Genomic DNA, 20806 nt, shown 5'->3' on the forward strand with positions numbered 1-20806 from the left:
CTCAAAAGCCTTCATAAATTGATTCCAACTGGCATCTATGAATAATCTCCACTGCAGTTGTGATGAAATGAATTAAAGCAATTGGCATGATAAGTTCTCCCTATTTTCTTCATTTCATTGTTACTTATTCCTCCCCACTCAAGTCTTGCTTTGTCTTTTATTTGTCTTGAATAATTGTAACAAAATCAAAGCATGACAATCAGTCTCAGATGCTCCTACTGATTCTGAGTGGTCTTGGAGAATCACCAAAAGAACAGAATTTTTTCTTAAATATATTTTCCTAACTGCATTATTACTAAGAGCAACTTTTGAGATTGCAGGGTGATTTTCTCCTTTGATGGTACTGAGACACATTAAATGTCTTTTCAATGTAGATTAATTTTAGTTTAACTTAGATTTAAGACATTTTCTTCTGAAAATGAACAAGATGTCCTTTACCTAATTTGTACCACTTAGCCAAATTTGAGGAGCTAGCATTCTCAGTCCACTGAGAAGAGAAGTTCCCAGCAAGTTACACATCTTTTCCTAGCATTAGGGAGTGATGAAAAATTTATCTTCATGGCTCTTCAGTTACTCACTTCTTAATGTCTGACAAAAAGCTAAAAGAAGATTTCCTTAGCTGTAAACTACACATAGAAGAAACATTTTCAGCTCTCTCAGACAAAGCCATTAGAACAGCTATAGATTGATTAATAATTTCATCCCATTTAAGACATTTCAGAACTCACACTTTTTTCATATTTCACATCTTTTTTATTTTTTATTTTTTTGGATACACAGAGAACTGCTGATTTTGAATAGCATATTTGCTAATGAAGGCTATGCTGAACAGATCAGTATTTGCTGCTTGCAATCTTGCACAGACTCTGGTTACTGAGAAAAAAAAATAAAAAAAAAATATCCAGTTTAGAGTACCCAGAGGGACTTACAGCGATTATTGACTTCCTTCACTTCTAATAAAATTAATATGGAAGATACTTTAATTCACTTTGTTTTAAAGAAAGGTTTGTCATATACAAATTTAGTTTGGACAAAATAAATAAATAAATACATCCCCACATAGGATTCTAAATCAAATAATTTTAAAATTACCCATTATAAATTGAAACATAAAAGACTATTGAAGTTTCAGGCCATAAACATCTCACAGAAACACAGAATAGTTAAGGTTGGAAGGAACCTTTGGAAGTCATTTCTTCCTGCCTACCCCTGTTCAAGTTAGTTGTCCAGAATCATGTCCAGATGGCTTTTGAATAATTCCAAGGACGGAGACTCCACAATCTCTCTGGACAATTTATGTTCAGTCATCCTCACAGTAAGAGAGTTTCTCCATATCTTCAGGAAGAATTGCCCATGTTCCTGTTTAATAAGAATTTGCACATCTATTTTCCCCAAAGAACATATTGATTGAAACAAACAAACAAACAAACAAACAAAATCCACCTCCTCCCAGCCGAACAGGTGCAACTAACTCACCATCTCTTTCATACTGTACCTTTATGAGCAACTGTTCCATTTTATGTGTATATCATTGCTTTGCTTTGCTTTTTAGACATCAGTGAAAGAGAAACGAGACATGTTCTGTTAGCAGAAAGAAAAGTTGGTCCAATTTTCCCAGAAAGAATTTTGAGTTTACTCACCTCTCCCAGTTTTAGTGCTTTCTGAACAGTAGCTGGAGTGGGTTACATCATTGTTATTGCAAATCTGACATCAGTTATTTGCTCTAGCTGAAAGTTTTGGTCAATATATATTCCTCAAATGACTTTCTTTCTATTCACTTAGGAGAGGAAGACAGAATGTCTAAAAATGCAAGTTACATGGAAACAGTGCATTGATCGTAAACCATCAGAGACCAGGAATAGGGATGGGACCAGAAAAAGTGTGGGAATAAGGCAAGGCTAGCTAGGCTTCTTCTCAGGGGATGAAACTATTTTCATTAATAAGTCAATCAATACTGACTATGCATTCTGCTTTTTTGTTTTAAGCTCACTGTAATATTCTCAAGCTGAAAACCAAATGACTTCTATAATCCAGGAAGTAGAAAATAAATTAACATAAATGCACTGTCATGTCTAATTTCTTAATTAAGACAATTCCTTTAAAAGGTCCCCAATGTGTTTTCAGTTATTTTTAACAAGAGATAATGTTTTATTCAGAAGTTGCATATAAAACTAGAGACCTTTAGACAATAATATTACTTCCCAATTATTAGAACATTTGACCTTGAGTCATTACTCTAAGACTATCACACGAAAAAGAAAGCCTATTTTTATTGTTTCAGTTGCAGCAAGGATTGAAAATAACTCAATTTGGGATGTTCCATTCAAACACAGTTTCCTGTGATTTCAAAGACTGCCTAAAGAAACAGTATGAAGCAGGGGAAAAAAAAAAAAAAAACACATAAACAATGTAATTTCTACATACTTCATACCCGTTCTCATGTCCATTGGTAGAACTGGATGCTACTGAGCATTGTTTCAGCTACCCCTTTGAGCTGCTACAGCTGAAAAAAATGGGTAGGCAAAAAGCAGTATCATGAGCTACTGCAGTGGTTTTACTCAGGTGGGTGGCCGAGCTCCACCACAACCGCTCTCTCACTCCCCCTCCTCAAAGAGGAACGGGGAGAAAATACAATGAAAAGGGCTCAAGGGTTGAGATAAGGACAGAGAGATCACGCAGTAATTATTGTGATGAGCAAAACAGACTCAGCATAGGGAGATAGTAAGATTTATTGCTACTTACTAACAAGCTAGAGAAGTGAGAAACAAAGGAAAGAAACCAAAAGCACCTTCCCCCCCCATACACCCTCTTCCACCTCCTCCCCCCGAGCGGCGCAGGGGAACGGGGGAATGGGGGTTATGGTCAGGCTATAGCGCTTCTTCTCCGCCGCTCCTTCTCGGTCACTCTCGTCCCCTGTGCAGTGGGGTCCCTCCCACGGGATGCAGTCCTTGCTGAACTGATCCGGCGTGGGCTGCCCACAGGCAGCAGCTCTTCAAGAACTGCTCCAGATACGGGTCCGTACCACGGGGTCCATCCCTCAGGAGCGAACTGCTCCAACCTGGATCCCCCACGGGCAGCAGCTCCTGCCAGGTCACCTGCTCCTGCGTGGTCTCCTCTCCACGGGCTACAGGTCCGGCCCGGAATCTGCTCCGGCAGGGGTCTTCCACAGGCCGCAGCCTCCGTCGGTGCAGGTCCACCTGCTCCACCGTGGTCTCCTCCACGGGCTGCAGCGTGGAACCCTGCTCCACCGTGGTACTCCATGGGCTGCAGGGGGACAGCCTGCTTCACCATGGTCCTCACCACAGGCCGCAGGGGACTTCTGCTCCAGCGCCTGGAGCACCTCTCCCCCTCCTTCTTCACTGACCTTGGCGCCTGCAAGGCTGTTCCTCACTCCTCTCACTCTCCCAGCTGCTGTGTGGCCCAGCGTTTTTTTTTCCCCTGTCTTAAATATGCTCTCACAGAGGCGCAAAACAACATCGCTTACTGGCTCGGCTCTGGACAGCAGTGGGGCCCTTACCTAACATGGGGCAGCTTCCAGATCCTTCTCACAGAAGCCACCCCTATGGCCCCCTGCTACCAAAACCTTGCCACGTAAACCCACTACAGCTACACACTAACCAATAAAGTCTATGGGACTACAGAGCACAAGTGAAAGACACGCTCCATCATACCTCCCATACACTTTTAGTCCATACCAGGGAGTCAGTCACTCTTCTCATCATTTTTTTTTCTTCATGTTATTTATTTATATTTTTAGTCCTCTGTTGAGCTGAAAGGGAGAGAATACCAGACAAAACAGAACTCTTGGATATTTCCTTAATGTCAGCACAGAAATTCATAGCAATAGTGAGGTTTCATTAGTGGCTGAATTAAGGAGGGAGGGAAGAAAGATACAGGCAGGTCTTTGGGGACCACAGGTGCAGGGGTGCTTTGGATGGTGCAGGGAGCTTCTCTGTCCCTGCTGAGACTATTTTGGATTTAACCTCCTTCAAATCTATTTCTGTTTACTCCACAACAACCCAGTTTCAGTTCTCTAGCAAATGCAAGTGATAGGACATATTTTAGGCTCTTCTCAGAGTTTCTCAGTAAGAACAAAATTTTCTTCACTATTCCCACCTCTCCCCTTCATCCTGCTCTTGACAGGGACAGCTGGCAATTCTGTGATATTACTTTCACTAGCTGTTTACATACTTTCCAAAGCCCGTATGGTACCTTTCCTGGATCCCCTGCTGTTTCCATCATCATTCACAGCTATAAGATATATAGGCTCAATGCCTTTACTACCTTTACTAGACTATTTTGAACTATTTGCTCTGGTGCAGACATAAAGCCTCTAAACTTTCCCTGTTCCACAGTTTTTAATTCACTCCACAGGAAAATTTACGGTTCCTTACTCTCTAGGATTTGACCCTCAGTTTATTTGTGTGAATAATGAAGCAAAGAATTCTTTCACGCTGTCACCTAGAGTATCTGTCACTAAATTCCCACTCATCCCTTAATGGGTCAAGTAATCCCTGACAGACCTCTTTGCTTTTTATATATTTAAATACCTTTTTATGTTTTATACAAAATTTCCTTGCTTTTTTTTTTTCCATTTTCAATTTTGCCATTATTTATTCCTTTTACATATCTGACCAGAAAAAAAAGAAAAAAAGAAAAAAAAAGGTGGGGGTGGGAAAGAATCATGGGCATAACACACAGGAATGTAAAACTTAAAAAGGCAGAAAAAAAGAAGAAATGCAGTGCAGTAAAGAATCAGGCAGATGAGCATCCACATTCTTTACCTAGGATCTTAGGCATTGTCTGTTGACAGTAATGAATGAAGAACCAGTTCAGGTAAATTAAAGTCCTCTGAAACACTCATACCTATTCAGTCTATTTTAGATTAATTTATAGAGAGACTTTTATTGATTCTACAAAACCGTGAAGAATCCCTTCTTCTGATTTCAATTCAGATTTTTATATTTTTGTTGTAGTGGTTGTTTTCAGCACAATCTACAAAGCCCCTGCCAAAGTCTGTAAGAACAGTGGTTATTTTTCCTAGTAAGGACTGACTTTGTATGGGGGCTCTGCCCTTCTGCAGCATTTCACAGTCAGTCAGGAAGCTTGCTCAACAAGTTCGCTCTGGAGGTATTGCACTGTAGCTCTCCAGAAACTTCTCACATTTCATCTCTCAAGGAACCATCAATCTCCTTGTACGAATTCTGCCTGCTGGGACTGTTCAGCCAGGAGAAGAGAAGGCTTGGGGGGATCACATCAATGTATATAAATACTTAAAGGAAGGGTGTAAAGAAAATGGAGCCAGGTTCTTTTCAGTGGGACTCAGGGACAGGACAGGAGGCAACCTGCACAAACTGCCCATCTGAACATCTGGAAGCACTGCTCTGAGGGTGACAGAGCACTGGCACAGGTTGCCCAGAGATGTCGTGGAGCTACAGATGAAATCAATGATTTGATTAAGTAACGAGCACAAACACTTCTGACACAAAGAAAATAAATCTGAAAGGCTGTCAAAGCATTTCTGAGAGCTTCAGACTCATGCCTCATGGATCCTTTCCCCTCTTAGGGTTAGTCTTATGGCCAAAGATAACTCATGGTACAGAGTACTCTTCCCTTTTATTATTATGCTAGATAGTACTTGTTAGTGACTGAAGGCTTAATTCTCAGACTGTTGTCATGCTTTAAAAGAGAATTACTCTGCAGGATTTTACTTTTCAGATGGAAGCTTGGAGGGCTTGTTTTATTTTGTTTTTATCCTTACTAAATTTTTTTTTTCCAAGCTATAGATATTTTCTCTATCTTAAAAACAAAACAAAACAAAACCCCTCTGTCATAAGATAGTTGTGACAAGAAAAAAGTGACTAGTTCTACTTGGATATTTTCTCAGTGGCTGGTAAAATATATTATTCCTTGAAAAAAAAGTCTTTTTTTTTTTTTTTTTAATTGGAATATTTGGCCTAATACAGCTTGTAGTTAGAAAAACTAAACAGAAGAAGAAAGTGTGATAGGGAAGAAAAAAAGTTTTCCTTCACAAACAACTGTATCAACATCAACGTGCAACAAGACAATGAATTTTTTGTTGTATACTCTGGGTATTATCATTATGTAATTGTGTTTGTCTTCTGACTTTTTCATGGGAGTCCCTCATTATTGCACATAATATTTGCAGGATCAGTGCAGGAACTATTTCCTCCTCTAGAGCATTTGTACAAGAAGAAGAGACACTTAGGATATTCTATTTTAGAATTAGCAGTGGAAGTTAGGGAGTAAGTCTTCAAAGCACTACAATTATCCTTTCCTGTTATTTAAACTTTACATGTCTAACAATGAATAGTTAAAAACACTCATCCTATCTGCCACTCAGAATTTTTAGCAGGCAAAAGATGGAATCCAAACACTTGAAAGGTGTACTGCTTGGAAAGAAAGCTTCGAAAGGAGCAAATCATTTCTTTATCAGCAGTGAATGTTTTCAAACTGCACATATCCAATTCTTTGGATTTCCTACACTTGGATTATGGCCAGTACTGCTTATACCATCTTGAAGTAAATGCAAAAAGTAGTCAATAGCTAAATTTAGTCAAGTTAAAAATCATGTTATCTTGCATAGGAAGCAATAATTCTCCTCATTTTTTTTCCTTAACAACCATACTGAGGCTCTCACAAACTTGCATCCACTTGCATCCACTACCTCATCCATATTGTAGTAGGCATTTTTATCTTAGGAAATCATAAGCTTGTAAGTTTTATACATTTAAAACTTACTGTATTCACGTTACAGTTGCTTTTTTTTCTCTGCCCTGGCAAAGGAAAATAGTCTTAAAATTAATCTGGTTTCTTGGACTTAAAAAGTACTGATAAATCCAGTCTACAAGAAAACGTGTATATATACTTGGCAAATTTACAAAATTGTGTCTATTCAGGAGTATAAATCTAAATCTTATAAAAAATTAAATTGGGTGCAGTGAAAGAAATAGAATATACAAGGTTCCAGTAGAGTGAAGTCTTTGATCTGGTGTTATACACATTTTCTGAAAAACAACAAAACAACAAAACACAAAACACTGGTGCGAGACACAATATCATAGAACCATAGAACAAACATACAACATACATCATAGAATCATAGCATCATAGAATGGCTCAGGTTGGAAGGGACCGTAAAGATCCTCTAGTTCCAAAGCCCCTGCTGTAGGCAGGGTCACCTTCCACTTAGACCAGCTTTGGTGAAGCTGTGCTATCTGTCTTAGACCACCTTCTTGTCTTGCACATACCTTAATATTGCTTCCAGGAGGATCTGCTCCATGATCTTCCCAGGCACAGAGGTGAGGCTCAACAGTCTGTAGTTCCCTGGGTCTTCATTTCTACCCTTTTTAAAAATGGGAGTGATGTTTACCTTTTTCCAGTCATCAGGGACTTCGCCTGACTGCCATGACATAGATCATGGTGAGGTCTGAAATTCAGTGGAAACAACCTACTTAGTTACAAATGAATGGTTTTTGTTGTAGTGGTTTGTTTGTTTGTTTGTTTAATGTATAAAAGATATTTGGTTGCGGGCTGAAAAATTACACTAGAAATAATATTTTATTGATTAAAAACTGGTTTGGGGATCCAGATTGAACCGTGGCAGTTGAAAAATCTGTACATTTTTAACACTGACTGCAATATACTTCTATCATGTTCTTTTACTATTCACATTAGTTCCACCAAAATCATCATCTTGACAAAAAATATACATATATGAAAAATTCTTTTGTGATTTATCAGTATGTAAATCACATGCATTATCAAGCTCTTGTGACCATTCAAAGACAGGTGGAAACTGCCTGTTCAGTTCTATTCAGAGTTAAGAGTAATTTTGTGATATCACTGCAGACAGAGAATAGAAATTGAATATAATTATGTCTGACAGGTTTTTTAAAGACATTGAGTCATCTAAGTTAGCAGGTAAGATACTTGCTTCAGCTCTTCCTAGATCCAAGGAAAGGAAAAAGCTGAATTTTCCCTAGGAGTCATAATATAGGGTGTACTAGGCAATCAGGTTCCCAGTTCAGATAGGATGAATACTGAGACCAAATTACAAGTGGGTCAGTTTAGGACATGACCTGCTTCTGCAGTTCTCTTTTCAACACTTACCTTTACCATTCAGTAGACCTTGGCCAACGTCTGTCAATCAATACTTTATGAAGCAATTTGGATATCAGATTGGAATTTGGTATGTCAGAATGCTCATCTGCTTTTGTAAGCACTAATATTTTACAGATGGACAATCCCTATTGCCCTGAAGTACTATTTTAAGATAAAGCTAACTATTACTACTACTATTTTATTATTTTTATTATTCCCTTGAGTGTATGTCCAACCACAGTTTATTCTTTAGCTTTTATACTACTAACTTTTTCATCAGCTGCATGGGAGTCTGAGTATAATATCACCTTTGGATTTTAGATTGTTCTTAATCTATATGCTCACTATCCATGTGCATTTAATCTTGTTCTTATATTTTAAATGATTTAATGAGTTTTCTATTAAAAAAAAAAGAATTTTTGTTACATGCTGGTCATGTAACATGTATATCTTTTAACAAAGTGAGAGAAAAATAAAATATGGCTATGTATTTATTAACTATATGTGGTAAAATGTCCTCACCCATACGAACTCTGGTAATGCCAATCAGATTTTAGCTGGGGGACTCTCCATCTCCAAGTGTTAATAGTGTCTCTCCATCTCCAAGTGCTAATAGTGAAGAAAGAAAGAAACAACGTTTTAGAAGCTGATTTGGTGTGTAGAGAAATTCTTTGGTGGGTCCTATGATCAAATATAAAATTCCATCCATGCTAAAGGGCTTGAATAACCAAAAGTTACAACCATTGTCCACATTTTTACTTGAAAGTTGCTCATCACGATTCTTGTCATTCTTCAATAGTTATTGCCTAAGCACAGAACTAGGGGGTTTGTCCCTATCTTCTGCCAGATGTAATGACTCCACTTGTTCTCTGGGAACTCCAGACATCCTGCTGCCCAATGCAATAAATCAATTTTCAGATCTGATTTGAGTTCAAGGCACTGAGTAAAATCTGTGATGCTCAATCACATTTTCAAGAAAACCAAAGGACAGACTAGAACTCACTAATACTTCTATTCAGTTTAGCAATTTAAAAATTGCATCAGGCCATCACCAAGGATGATTTTATTTTACTTTTGCTTTGATCTCCTCATTAGTACTTTCACACTAAGATAAAGAATACTTTATGAACATATCATGGAGAAAACACTGTTGTTCAGTTTATGCATAAATTTGTTATTAAAAGTGAAATAAAAAAAGATGGAAAAACAGTATTGCAGCTTTGATGATAGTAAATATTTTACAAAAAAAAAAGGAAACATGAAATTTGTGGAAGTAACTTGCTAAACTGAACATGTTCAATTGCAATGTATTCAACTCAGATTTTTAATTAGTTCTGGGAAAACTAAAACAAGTTCACAATGTACCAATTTAGAATTAAAAAATAAAGACAAATGAGGGAAAACTTAGATGTAGAAGGAAACTGGTGATGTGGTCAAAGCAGGATACCAGTGGCAGCTTAGAAAACAAGTCTGTATCTGCCATAGAAACAAAAATTAAATATTGTGAAAACACAGAGAAGACTGAGGGCCAGATGTTTCTTTTGATTATTAATCAGAATTGCCCATTTATGTCAATGAAGATTTCTACTTAGAAAATGAAAGCATGGTCTCATCTCAGCACTTCTAGAAATGCTAAAGAACAACTCTCACTGTAATTCCCACTTGCTCATTGAAGGTAGATTGTTGGTGTGTGGGATCGCATAGCCTTCCTATCCCACAACACATGGGATTGATAAAAGATAGAGTCAAGGTCAGTGAGCACTATTTGTGAGGTCTGCCTCCCTAAATGTGCATTGTGCATCAAGGTCCTGCAAATTTTTAGAGCAAGTGTAATACAAAACCCCTCCTGCAACCTCTTGAATGAGAAGACATAGCAGCTCCTCTGCTTTGGAAGCAGGACTTGACATTTTGACAGGTGTTTGCCTGGATGTCAGAGATATCTGCATTGGCATAAACGTGTTAATATTTGCTCCAGTTGTAAGCATCTGAACAATCTTTATCTACATAAGCATTGTAGCTATTGGTTGAATGCCACCCAGAAGTCAAATTATCTGATGATTTTTACTGAATAATCATGAGAAGTACAGACTGTAGTATCATCTGGCTCCATGGAGGATGGTTACAACTATCAAGATCATAGATTTGAGATGAGTCAAGTAACTAGTTAGGGAAAAAACATTTATTTTATTTTTTTTTTTTTTTAAGGAAGAAAAAGGAAAAACGTGTGCTAAGGGAGTGCTAAGGGAGAGTGAAGACTTGGGATCTTATCTGTTGCTAAGCAGAAAAAAACCACGTTTATATTAATGAGGACTTGTGCTTAAAAATTGATGGCATTGTCTTGCCCACAGTAAGAACTGTTAAAGTACCATCAATAGCAAGGAACAAAAAGAGATTAGGCCATCACTCAAGAGGTTACTCTGGATTTGTTCTCTCAACCTTTTCCAAAGGCTAGTTTCAAAATCCCTTCACCATCAAAGAACTGGTGGTATCATAAACCTCTGCAGATGGCTTTCACATCCAAAATTCACGGACTTGACAAGCTGCATCACTTATAAGCCTTACAGATGTGATCTATGATCTCTTTTCTTTCCATCCATCACTTCTGTAAAATCTCAAAATCATAGACTATTTCAGACTGAAAGGGACCCCAGGGGTTCATTAAGTTAACCCCCGTGCTTACTTTTATAGTTAAACTTAGGCTACCATTTCAAAATACAATGAAAGTAATCCAAAAATAGCCAATAGTTATATCAAATTTCCTGAGCACCCTTTGCACCCAAAGACAAAATTCCACCCTAAAAACCTAAGTATGAGACTCAGGTCAATATAAAACTCCTTCCAGTATTTGGCTGACTGCGGTAGAAAATCAGATGCGATTCTGGAGCGAAATAAATCATCTAAATATGTATTCTTTATCTATTTATATAGATGTCCAGAACCTTTCCATATCAGAAAAAGCTTCACAGGAAGCAATAAAACTGTTTTTTTTTTTTTTTTTCCTGTCTATCTTGTAGTTTCCTGTCCTTGGGGTGAGGACTATTGAGTCAGTAGGCAATATATTAGGTTATACCTATCTGGAGGAGGCCAGATTTCTTGCTAGAAAGTCAGAGAGTGAAGCTTTCAGTTCATTCTAAGAACAGTTTCTGAAATTGTATCTTTGAAGTTATTAGCCAAATATTGTGGATTTTAGAGGGAATGGTGGATCTGACTGTGAAAAAAAAGGAAATGATGGAAATGATCTCTGTACCTGAGGGAAGAAGGTTTAAAAAAAAAGGGGTGGGGTGGGGAAGTAAGAGATTGTAGAATAGCTATTTGGCTTAATTGAGAGAAAGTTCAAATATAAGATTTCCAAATACCACCACAGACCAGAGAACTTTCCTAGGCATCTGTAGCAAAGGTTATTGCTGTCTTCATAATATATTATATGACCATGAAGTTTTGGAGAGAACTCCAGTAATGGGTTTTCAACCTTGACACTAAATTTCAATAAACTTTGCTTTTTAAAATAAAATTTGACATTTTTGAGCTGTACCAGCATTTTTCTTTTTTATGGAAAGAAACAAAATGCAGAAGAAAAAAATCACATCTAGTCTCTTACCTATTCTGCTGTCAATACATTAGTGAATATGCAGTAATATCCAGTGTTTTCACAGTATCTAGGATGTTTCCTTAACCAAGTGCAGAGATCATTTCTTTAATTACACAATCAGATCCACCACTCTCATCTGCAGAGTTCCCTGTTCTAGTTAACACTTTGTTTCTGGTTCGCAGCCAATTTAAAGTACATCAGTTGAAAAATGATATCCAACCTGTTAAGGTTTCATTATGATATATTTAATATTTACAGACCAAATTCTCTTTGAGCGATGTTAGTGGCAAGTGGATATGAACAATAACGCTAAAAATAAGTATTAATAGAGATTTTCTGAAAATTTCTGAAAATTTCTGTCAAATTTTCTCTGGAATCAAAAAAAAAGGAAGAAAAGTAATACATTTAGTTGTTAACATATTTTTGAAAAGGTGCTTTAAAAATTATGTTGTTTTAGTATAATAAGCTGAAATTAATATTATATATATAATAATCTCTTTATAATTACCTTCCTGGACTACACATTTTTACTTCCTGCAACCTACAACACTGATGGTACCATTTTAATACATGCAAAATTACATATTTTTCATCTTATGCTTTAATTTTCTCATTAGACATCCAGGTGTCTCATAATTTATTTAGAACTGATTGCGCTAAAAACTTTCCTTAGAGATTTTGCAACTGTATAGGAAAATTTTGATTTAGGATGCAAGTCTGAGGTTATTAGACTTACATTCGGCCAGAAGACTTCAAGACTGATTAAAAGCTCCTTGAGTGGCCTTCATCATTTTAGCAAATATTAAAAGACCAGCAGAGGGAATCTGAAAAGATTTCCTAGACCAGCAAGTTTGTATCCTTGTGCTGGATAAAACCTTAGATTGGTTAACATAACATAAAAAAGTGTCTTTTTTTATTAAAATTTCTTGCAAGAACACAACAAACTTACATTAAATTTACCTTTTCCTGAAATCCCCTGTCATTTCATCATTTTAGGTATAGCTTGAAGCAGTGGTTGTGAATAACAAAACTGCTTTCAGATTTTCTTTTGTCATACAGCAAAAACACATAGCCTATAAATACAAGCATATCTCTGAACAATTTTCTTTTCTTTCACTGAAGTCATGTTATAGAAAGAGTGTAAGAATTTACATTTTAATTGTCCAATATTATTATGAAGCTAATTTCCAGAAAGGGAAAAGTCTGGGTGAGTGACACACATATATTAAATGGTCTTAGGAAAAAAGAGATGAGCAATCAGAAGGTTTTATTTTTATTAAATTAGTCTTCTCAGAGAATTTTTAAGTTTTCATAAAATTCTTAGATTACTGTCGGAGCTGACAGTTTCATTCAAAACTAACCAATATTTAACATTGTACAAATACACAATATTCTCTTTGAATTACTCATGAATAATCCAAAGACCAAGAATTAATTACTAAATTTATTCTGAAAATTAATTTTGAATAAGTCAAATGTAGAGAAGGTTTTAATCGATGGGTAGACAATACAAGTACAACCAAAATGGGGAGGTTAATTGATTTTTTTTTTAAATATGAATTATTCACCTGGCCCTAAAATTATACAGTTTAATAAATGAAATCACAACCATTTGTAAAGTTGTAACTTTAGTTTCCATGTTAATTCATATCAGCGAAGCAGATTTTCATTTTAAAAAGACTTATTGCAGGAGAATTGAAATAATTGAAATTGTAACATCAGAGGAGACAGAATTGTCATCCAAAATGGAAAAAAGAAAACAGCTGTGCTCCACCTTCATGCTAGCATATGAGCTATTCTGCGTTTTGTGTATATGCACAACTTGCTAGCAGAAACTGTATTTTTCAGATTGGTTATTATCTTTTAGAGAAAAAATAATTAAGCCAAAGGTGTTTTTGTTATTTTTTCTGTTTGTTTTGGTTTTGTTTTGCTTTGCTTTGCTTTGCTTCGATTTGTTTTGTGGTTGTGAAGGGGCTGTATTTTGTATATATTTATGTAAGAGATGAAGGAGAAATAGCAACAAGCCTAGCACAGAGATACTGGAGTGCCACCTGCAAGACTCCAGGAATACCAGCGGTCAGTGCTGCTCTTATTCTGCTGAACCTCTCTGTTCATTCATGTATGTTGCAGGAGAAAGAAAATGGGTAATAATATAAATGCTTTCCCAGGCAAAGCCAAGTCTGTTGCAGAATTTCATCAGATTCCCTGCAATGTCTTTCATACTACCTATGTAATAAAATGCCTTCTCAAATTAGTCCACTCCTTTTTGCTACACTGAATGTCTCTTCCTTTTGTTGCAATGCCTTTAGAACAAGGCAGGTTCCCAGTTGGTTCAATTGCTCATTCGGATGAGAGTTTGTCAAAGACAGATATTGTTATTTCTCATATGATGATAATTTTGGTGTTTTGGAAATTTGGCAGAACATTTGGCAGAACAGAGATAATTATCTTTACCACAAGCCATTATTTCTATCATGTCCTTTTATTACTGATAAAGAACAGAGGCACAGAGAGATTAAGCACAAAAGACGAGCTGCTAGGTTATGAACAAGGCAGAATTAAATGCTTGTGCATAAGAGAATGATTCATATGGAATCAGGTGCCCACTCATACTAAAAATCCCTAAATACATGCATGCACCTGAACATGCTTAGAAACATTTCAGAAGTATGCTATCCAAGAGCATTTGCAAGTTGCAAGTTTGTGGATAGCCCCAAACTGGAGGGAATGATTGCTACACTGGAGGCCAGCACTGCCACTCAGATGACCTAAACAACCGGAGGAATGTGCCAAAAAAAAACTTGTGAACATATATGTGAAGTCTTGGACTTGGGACAGAATAGCTCTCTCTACGTTGATGCAGACTGTGAACTACCTTGCTGTCAAATTTCATAAGTACAACCAGCAGGTTAAGGCAAGGGATTTTAACCCTCTCTTCAGCTTTTGTAAGGGTGCATTTGGGATTCTGTGTACATCTTTGATCCAGTAGAAGAGATAATGATGAAGTGGAGCAAGAGGCAAAGAGCCACCAAAACTGTTAGGAGGCTGGAGCACATTACATATGAGAAGAGACTGAGGGAACTTGGTTTATTTAACCTTGAGAAGATTATGGTAAAAAGGGATTTAATTACTGTCTTCTATGGCCTGAGGGGGGAGTAATAGTAAAGGCTAAAATACTCTCATAGAGGTGCAACAGTACTAAGGAATCTGTTCCCCAAGATGAGTGATTAAATGGTCACCCTCTACATGTTTAATTTAGAGCTAAAATGTAGACAATCACAATAGTTTTTTACTGCTCACAGTCATCTGTTCTTAATCAGAAATACCATTCATTAGTTTAAGAGAGAGAGATTCCTGTTTGAGGACATCACATGAAAATGAGTTTGTCAGTATCATTCTAGTTTCTTGAAATCAAAGATTGACATAAAAGAGCATTCATATTTACCTGTGAACAGAAAAATGGGAAAGTTAAAATGTTTTATTTTACTTTTTTTTTTTTTTCTGGTCTGGAGAAAGAAAAAAAAGAAGCACAGTAAAACATAACATTTTCATTTTCCCATTTTTTTTTTCCTTCACTGGAAAATACATTATTTTTGACACTGAAACAATGAAATTCACATTATGAACTTCTGAGAAGCAGAACCTATTTCAAATTCATACTGAAACTTGCTTTAACTTGTATTTGTGCACAATCAAGACAATGAAATGCAGATGAGGACAGACAGCAACTAAAACTAGATGCACTCTCATTTTCAGGTGCAAGTATAAAATCACACAGAAGACAATGCAGAAGAATAAAAAGGACAGTAATAACAGTTGAATGCATCAAAGTATTCCTACTTACTTTTCTCTGTCTGATTCATGTTGTATACTTCTTTTGTGTTGCCAGATTGATATAAGTAATGAAACAGCTGAAATAATAATTGCAGTATAAGCATGCAAACAGATCCTGGCCTGGCATCAGAAAGGCTAAGACTTACATTTTTGTTATTTTGTACACTGTATACACTTACAGCAGTGTATCCAATAGTCAAGACAGAGGTATTGATCCAAACAAGGAGGAATCTAAACATCCAGGAATGGCTTGGTGATTATAAGGACTAGCAAATCTGGCAGGTATTCATTATCAGAGGGCCAGTTCTTGGACAAACATTTGTGTGTCCCTGAGCAGAATGCCCTGTAGTGTTGTTATTCTGAGAATTTTCAAACCGAGCCATTCATTTCAATACACAAAGTACTTCCCAGCCTTCCCTCAGGGTGAAATTCACCCTCTGCAGTGGACTTGCACAAGTCTATGCATCACTGAAGTTGTGTTAATGCTGTGTTTTCTTAGCTGAAGTGGGAGCTAAATGGTGCATAGACCTTTTGTACTGTGCTCATGTAAAAGCAGAATTACGTTTGTCAGCCAAACAATTCTCTGCAATTGAGCATTTTGGAAATCTATGCAATTGAGCATTTTGGAAATATCTACAGGATTCTTCAAATTAAAGAACCACAAATAGGAGATTAGAAAAAAAAATCATTACTTTTTAAAAACAAAACAAAACAAAACCTGTCTCTTTTATAGCCTGTTGATTAAACGATTACAGATCCCCACACAATAATCCTCTATTTGAAAGGATGTTATGAAAAAGGAAAAAAAAAAGGAGAAAGAAGAGTTTATGTTTTGTCTTTACTTAGCCGTTATGCAGTTAAGTTGAAATACAGAGTAAATTTACTAAGGGAATTAAACTGTGAACCTCCCAGGTATGGGGCTTATCAGGAAAAGGTATCAAGGGAATGGAGTAGAAATTTCTTCTGAAAACTTGAGTCTCTGAGCTACAGAACTGTTTGGTGATTTTTTTAGAATATATGTCATGTTATCAATACGTTTTATGAATACTATATTTTTTTCTCAATTCCCTCACCACTTACAGCTTTTTAATGCCAGTGTTGGGTGCCATTATTATTATTGTTGCTGTTGTTGTTACTACTAGTATTACAGCTGCTAATATTATTTACTTGTATTACAGCAAGACTTGTGGACTTCACATCAAAGCTTGTTATGCTTTACACTCTGGAAACAAGTAATGCTTTTTAATTTACTTTCATGTATTTAAGTTATTTGGCTTAAGCTATGAATGTGTTTTATTTGTGACTAGAAAACAGTAGTAGAGATATAAACTCTCACTTATACTGCCTGATTTAATATTGAAAGGAAGTAAAGTTTGAAGGTGAAATTTGAAGATGTAATAGATGAGCAAAAAGACACTCAAAGTAAACTCTAAATATTCAGTTCTCCCATCATTATATTAACATTTATTTAAGGAAAAAATAATTTATTCATACTGGTTACAGAATTAGTCACTCAATCATATAGAAGTAGCCCTGGGAAAGGAAATAAAATGTCAGGAAATCAATTTTTTCCCCATTTACCATTCAAGGACTCTGGTAAATAGTTTGGGGTTTTGCAGGGGTTCTTTTGTTTGGCTGATTTTTTTTTTTTTCATTCTTGTTTTTTTTTCTTAATGTTTTCCATTTTCCCTCAGGAGTGAGAGATGGTGTTGCTACTAGGAACCATACTGAATCATCCTCTGCCTTGCATATTGCCAATAACCTTGCCTGACAAGGCAATTGGTGCTACTGTCCTGGTTGTGTGTACATGAATCTTTACTTCATCCATTGTTTTGCTGAGCAAGTTTGTCCCCAAATGCCTCTGCCGTAGGGCGGAGGACATGCTAACAGATCTGTGAGAGAATTCTTGCATGTGCAGCCAGTAGATAGCAAATGGAGGCTCAAGCCTTGGCAGTCAAACCATCAAACTGGCTACATATGTTAGAGGAAAATCTGAAAATACTGTGATAGCTACTACATCTGACTTTGCAGCCCCCTGCAGTGATTAAATGTTCTGTCTTGGCAGCAACTCAGTAAGACTAGGGAATTTATATAGTTGAAACTAGCTAAGAGTTTACTGCCAGACTAATAAAAATTATCCTTCCTGTTGAGATGCTCATCTATAAATCTTCAGCCAAGCTCCTAACATCTTCCCTCTCTGCTACTGAAACAACTTTTTCACTTGTCTTGACTTTCTGCACTTTTGACCTATACTGCAAAGCCTATTGCTTTGACCATATATCCCCTCTCCATTCATGCCTCTGCCAGCTGCCTTGTGTTCCAGAGATGAACCATTTTTCTTTGCTTTCCTGATCCTTTATGATTTGCTGCTCAGCAAATTAGCCCTCCAGTTTGTACCAAATGGTCATTTCCTGCCCTTGGCCAATATCTTATGCCAGCCTCTCCCAAACAGGCTTGTTTGATCTTTGTAAACCCTTCTAGATATCTGCAAAGTTACTTGGTCATCTTGCTTAAGTACTCTTCTGATCTGCTTTTAGATAATCAGGCTGCTGGCCTGCTGAGATTACAGCCTCTCATTTTAAATAGAAGTAATTTTTATGGACGGTATAAAGAAGTACAAGTACATTCCTGATTCAAAGCTGACTGTGTGTGAGGCAGTCTTAGAATATTTAGCCAGTAAGTAGAGGACTTTGCTAATGAAAAAGCTCTAAGAGGCCAGGTATGTTTCTTACATAGAATGTGATATGCTGTGCTGAATTCCTGAGTTGATCTAAGAAATGCACAGTTTTTTTTTTTTCATTTTTTTTTTTCTGTCTTATCAACTCCTTGTTGTTTTTTTTTTCTTTTCTTTCTTTCTTTCTTTTTTTTTCTTTTTCTTTGTACTCTTTTCTCCCGTTTCTCTATACTCTGTTTTGTCCTCAGATTGCAACTGTCCTTGTCTTTAGATTGTAAGTAGCTGGAGCAGAACCCATGTGGTTTTGTTTGTTTTGTTTTGATTTGCCTGATTTTTGTATATGAACTAACACAACATGGCTTGGCAGCACTGCCCTGGTTCATAGGTGTTTTGGCTGTACAAATTCAGAATAAATCACATCATGCTGTCTATTAATAATAAAGCTAACAACAACGACAACAAAAAGTATCCACAAAGCGTTTTAATAGCTGTTGAAGTGAGCATTTGTGCTTCCACAAGGCTTCTCTGATTCTGGTAGGCATTAAGTCCCCTCAACTAGAAACAAAATGGTTGCAGAGCAGTGCTGCTAAACTACATGACCAGCTGAAGCAAGACAGCCTGGGCTTCTCTAGTGCCAAGTCTGGCACTGAAAATGTTAGGGCACCTTTCCAGAGAACACACAAAAACATAATGTGCTCTTCCTGTCATGTGGTCACGGCCAAATGTCTATGGCCAAATATCTGAATGCGCCCAGGCATATTTGCACAGGCCCAGCAGCTGTTAAACTTCACACAGGGCTGAGAATGGGTCCTTGTCCCAGGATGAGGTCACAGCAGAGGATATCGGTCAGAAGGAGCTTATGGCCCAGATCTGATGGACATGATGCCAGCTTGATTATTTAGAGCTGGAACTTTTTCAGGTACTTCAGATCCAAACCTATAATATCTATGGACTCTTCCTGAGGTGGGCTTTGCAGTGATAGAGTGCAGCTGCTAAATATGTATACAGCTTCCCTCTCCAAAAAACAAAACAAAACAAACAAAAAACACCCAAACAAAAAAACAACCACACAGATTTTAGTACTAGTTCAAAATTAAAGTGAAATCAAAAGCACGGCTACTGAGTTCTCTCGATGAGTTTTCCTCTGGCACTTGAAGATATTGCTTGTACATATTTTTGGCTACCACAACTGTAACTATGAGATAATAGCACAACATTGACAAAGGTTTTATACACCCCTAGCAAACATTATTTTTTTTTCCTTAATATTCTGGCTAAGTCTAGCTTGCTTGGTAATTCAAGTGCTAACAACACCAACAAAAATACCTTGACTCAGAGCTTTCTAAAAGGAACCAAATTAGGTAATTAGGACCTAAATCAGATGTTAGTACAGATACACCAATAAAGGATTATACTTGTAAGACCTACTACAGACTCCATTAGTGGTCACTTGTAATTTTGAAGTTCTCTTGTTAAATAGATCAGTGAGGAACAAGTGACAAAGATTCTCAAAAAACTCCCTGATGAGATGTGATTATTATGTAGCAACTTATGCCCAGAGGACCACACATATATAGTGAATAATGTCCTCTGCTGTTATCTGTGCAGGTGTAGACTCCTACCAATATTTGTTTCTGTCCTAGAGCAGCAGAATATTCCCTGAGAACAGAGAGCATGCCCGTTCTGAGCATTTTCCTTTTCTTTACTGTGGTGTATTTTCTGAGAGGAAAGATAATTAAGAAAGTAGTATCATCATACATGCTTTTTAATCTAGCAATGTTGACACAAGATTAATTTCCCAAATGTCAGGAGCTGAAACAAAAGATCTGAATCTATTCTGAATATCTTGGGAAAGGAGTGTAAGCTAGCATCATCAACTGTTGTTCACAGAAATTTCATACAGATGTGAAAAATAGTACCATGAGTACAAAAAGAGGTATTTTCTATATTCAGTTATCGCTAACACTTTACTGAATGAATCCTTGTGTTATGGAAAAGAAAAAGCTTATTGGGTAATAATCATAAAGAATACATTTTAGATGAACTGATCTCTGTATTTTCATCCAAATCCTGATTCTAAATGCTGCTGTTCATTTAATCAGAAGCATAGAACTATAATTTTCTATTGAATTTCACTAGGTTCTTTATGCCTAAAAATGTTCTTAGAATCTAAATCCTACTGCTCAATTATGCTTTGAGAGTCCAAGATTATTCTACACTATTTAAAGAGGGTGAAGGAGTTATATCACTGAAGGCAAACAAATGAGTTAAGTTCTGCTAGTAGTAACCTGTACTTAATATACATATATTAATAGTTGCTTGAAGAAGTAAAGATTTGGGTAAAAAAAAAAAAAATCTGGTAGGCAATTCCAGATCAATAAAAATATTAAAAAAAAAAAGCTTTTCTAAAATTTCTGATTCAATTAATTTTAATTTCAATTAATTCAAATCAATTAATTAATTCAATTAATAATTAATTAATTTCAATTAATTTCAATTAATTAATTTTTAATAAAAAAAATCAACTGAAAAAAAATAGAAGGACTGCAGATCACAGTAATTCTAATGCCAAACATTTATTTAGA

The 20806-nt window shown here is 36.5% G+C and overlaps 1 long non-coding RNA gene across 1 annotated transcript; it reads right to left on the bottom strand.

The window, feature by feature from the left end:
* Positions 1-329: 329 nt before the first annotated feature.
* Positions 330-3706, bottom strand: LOC310896562. The gene is made up of 3 exons (XR_014581607.1): positions 1496-3706; positions 1208-1359; positions 330-873 (listed from the first exon to the last, which is right to left on the bottom strand). It is a non-coding gene; the product is annotated as an uncharacterized lncRNA (long non-coding RNA).
* Between the last annotated feature and the right edge of the window lie 17100 nt (positions 3707-20806).

The sequence above is a fragment of the Anser anser genome (genome assembly GCF_964211835.1).
Source record: "Anser anser genome assembly, chromosome: 3".
In the NCBI taxonomy this organism is placed as follows: domain Eukaryota; kingdom Metazoa; phylum Chordata; class Aves; order Anseriformes; family Anatidae; genus Anser; species Anser anser.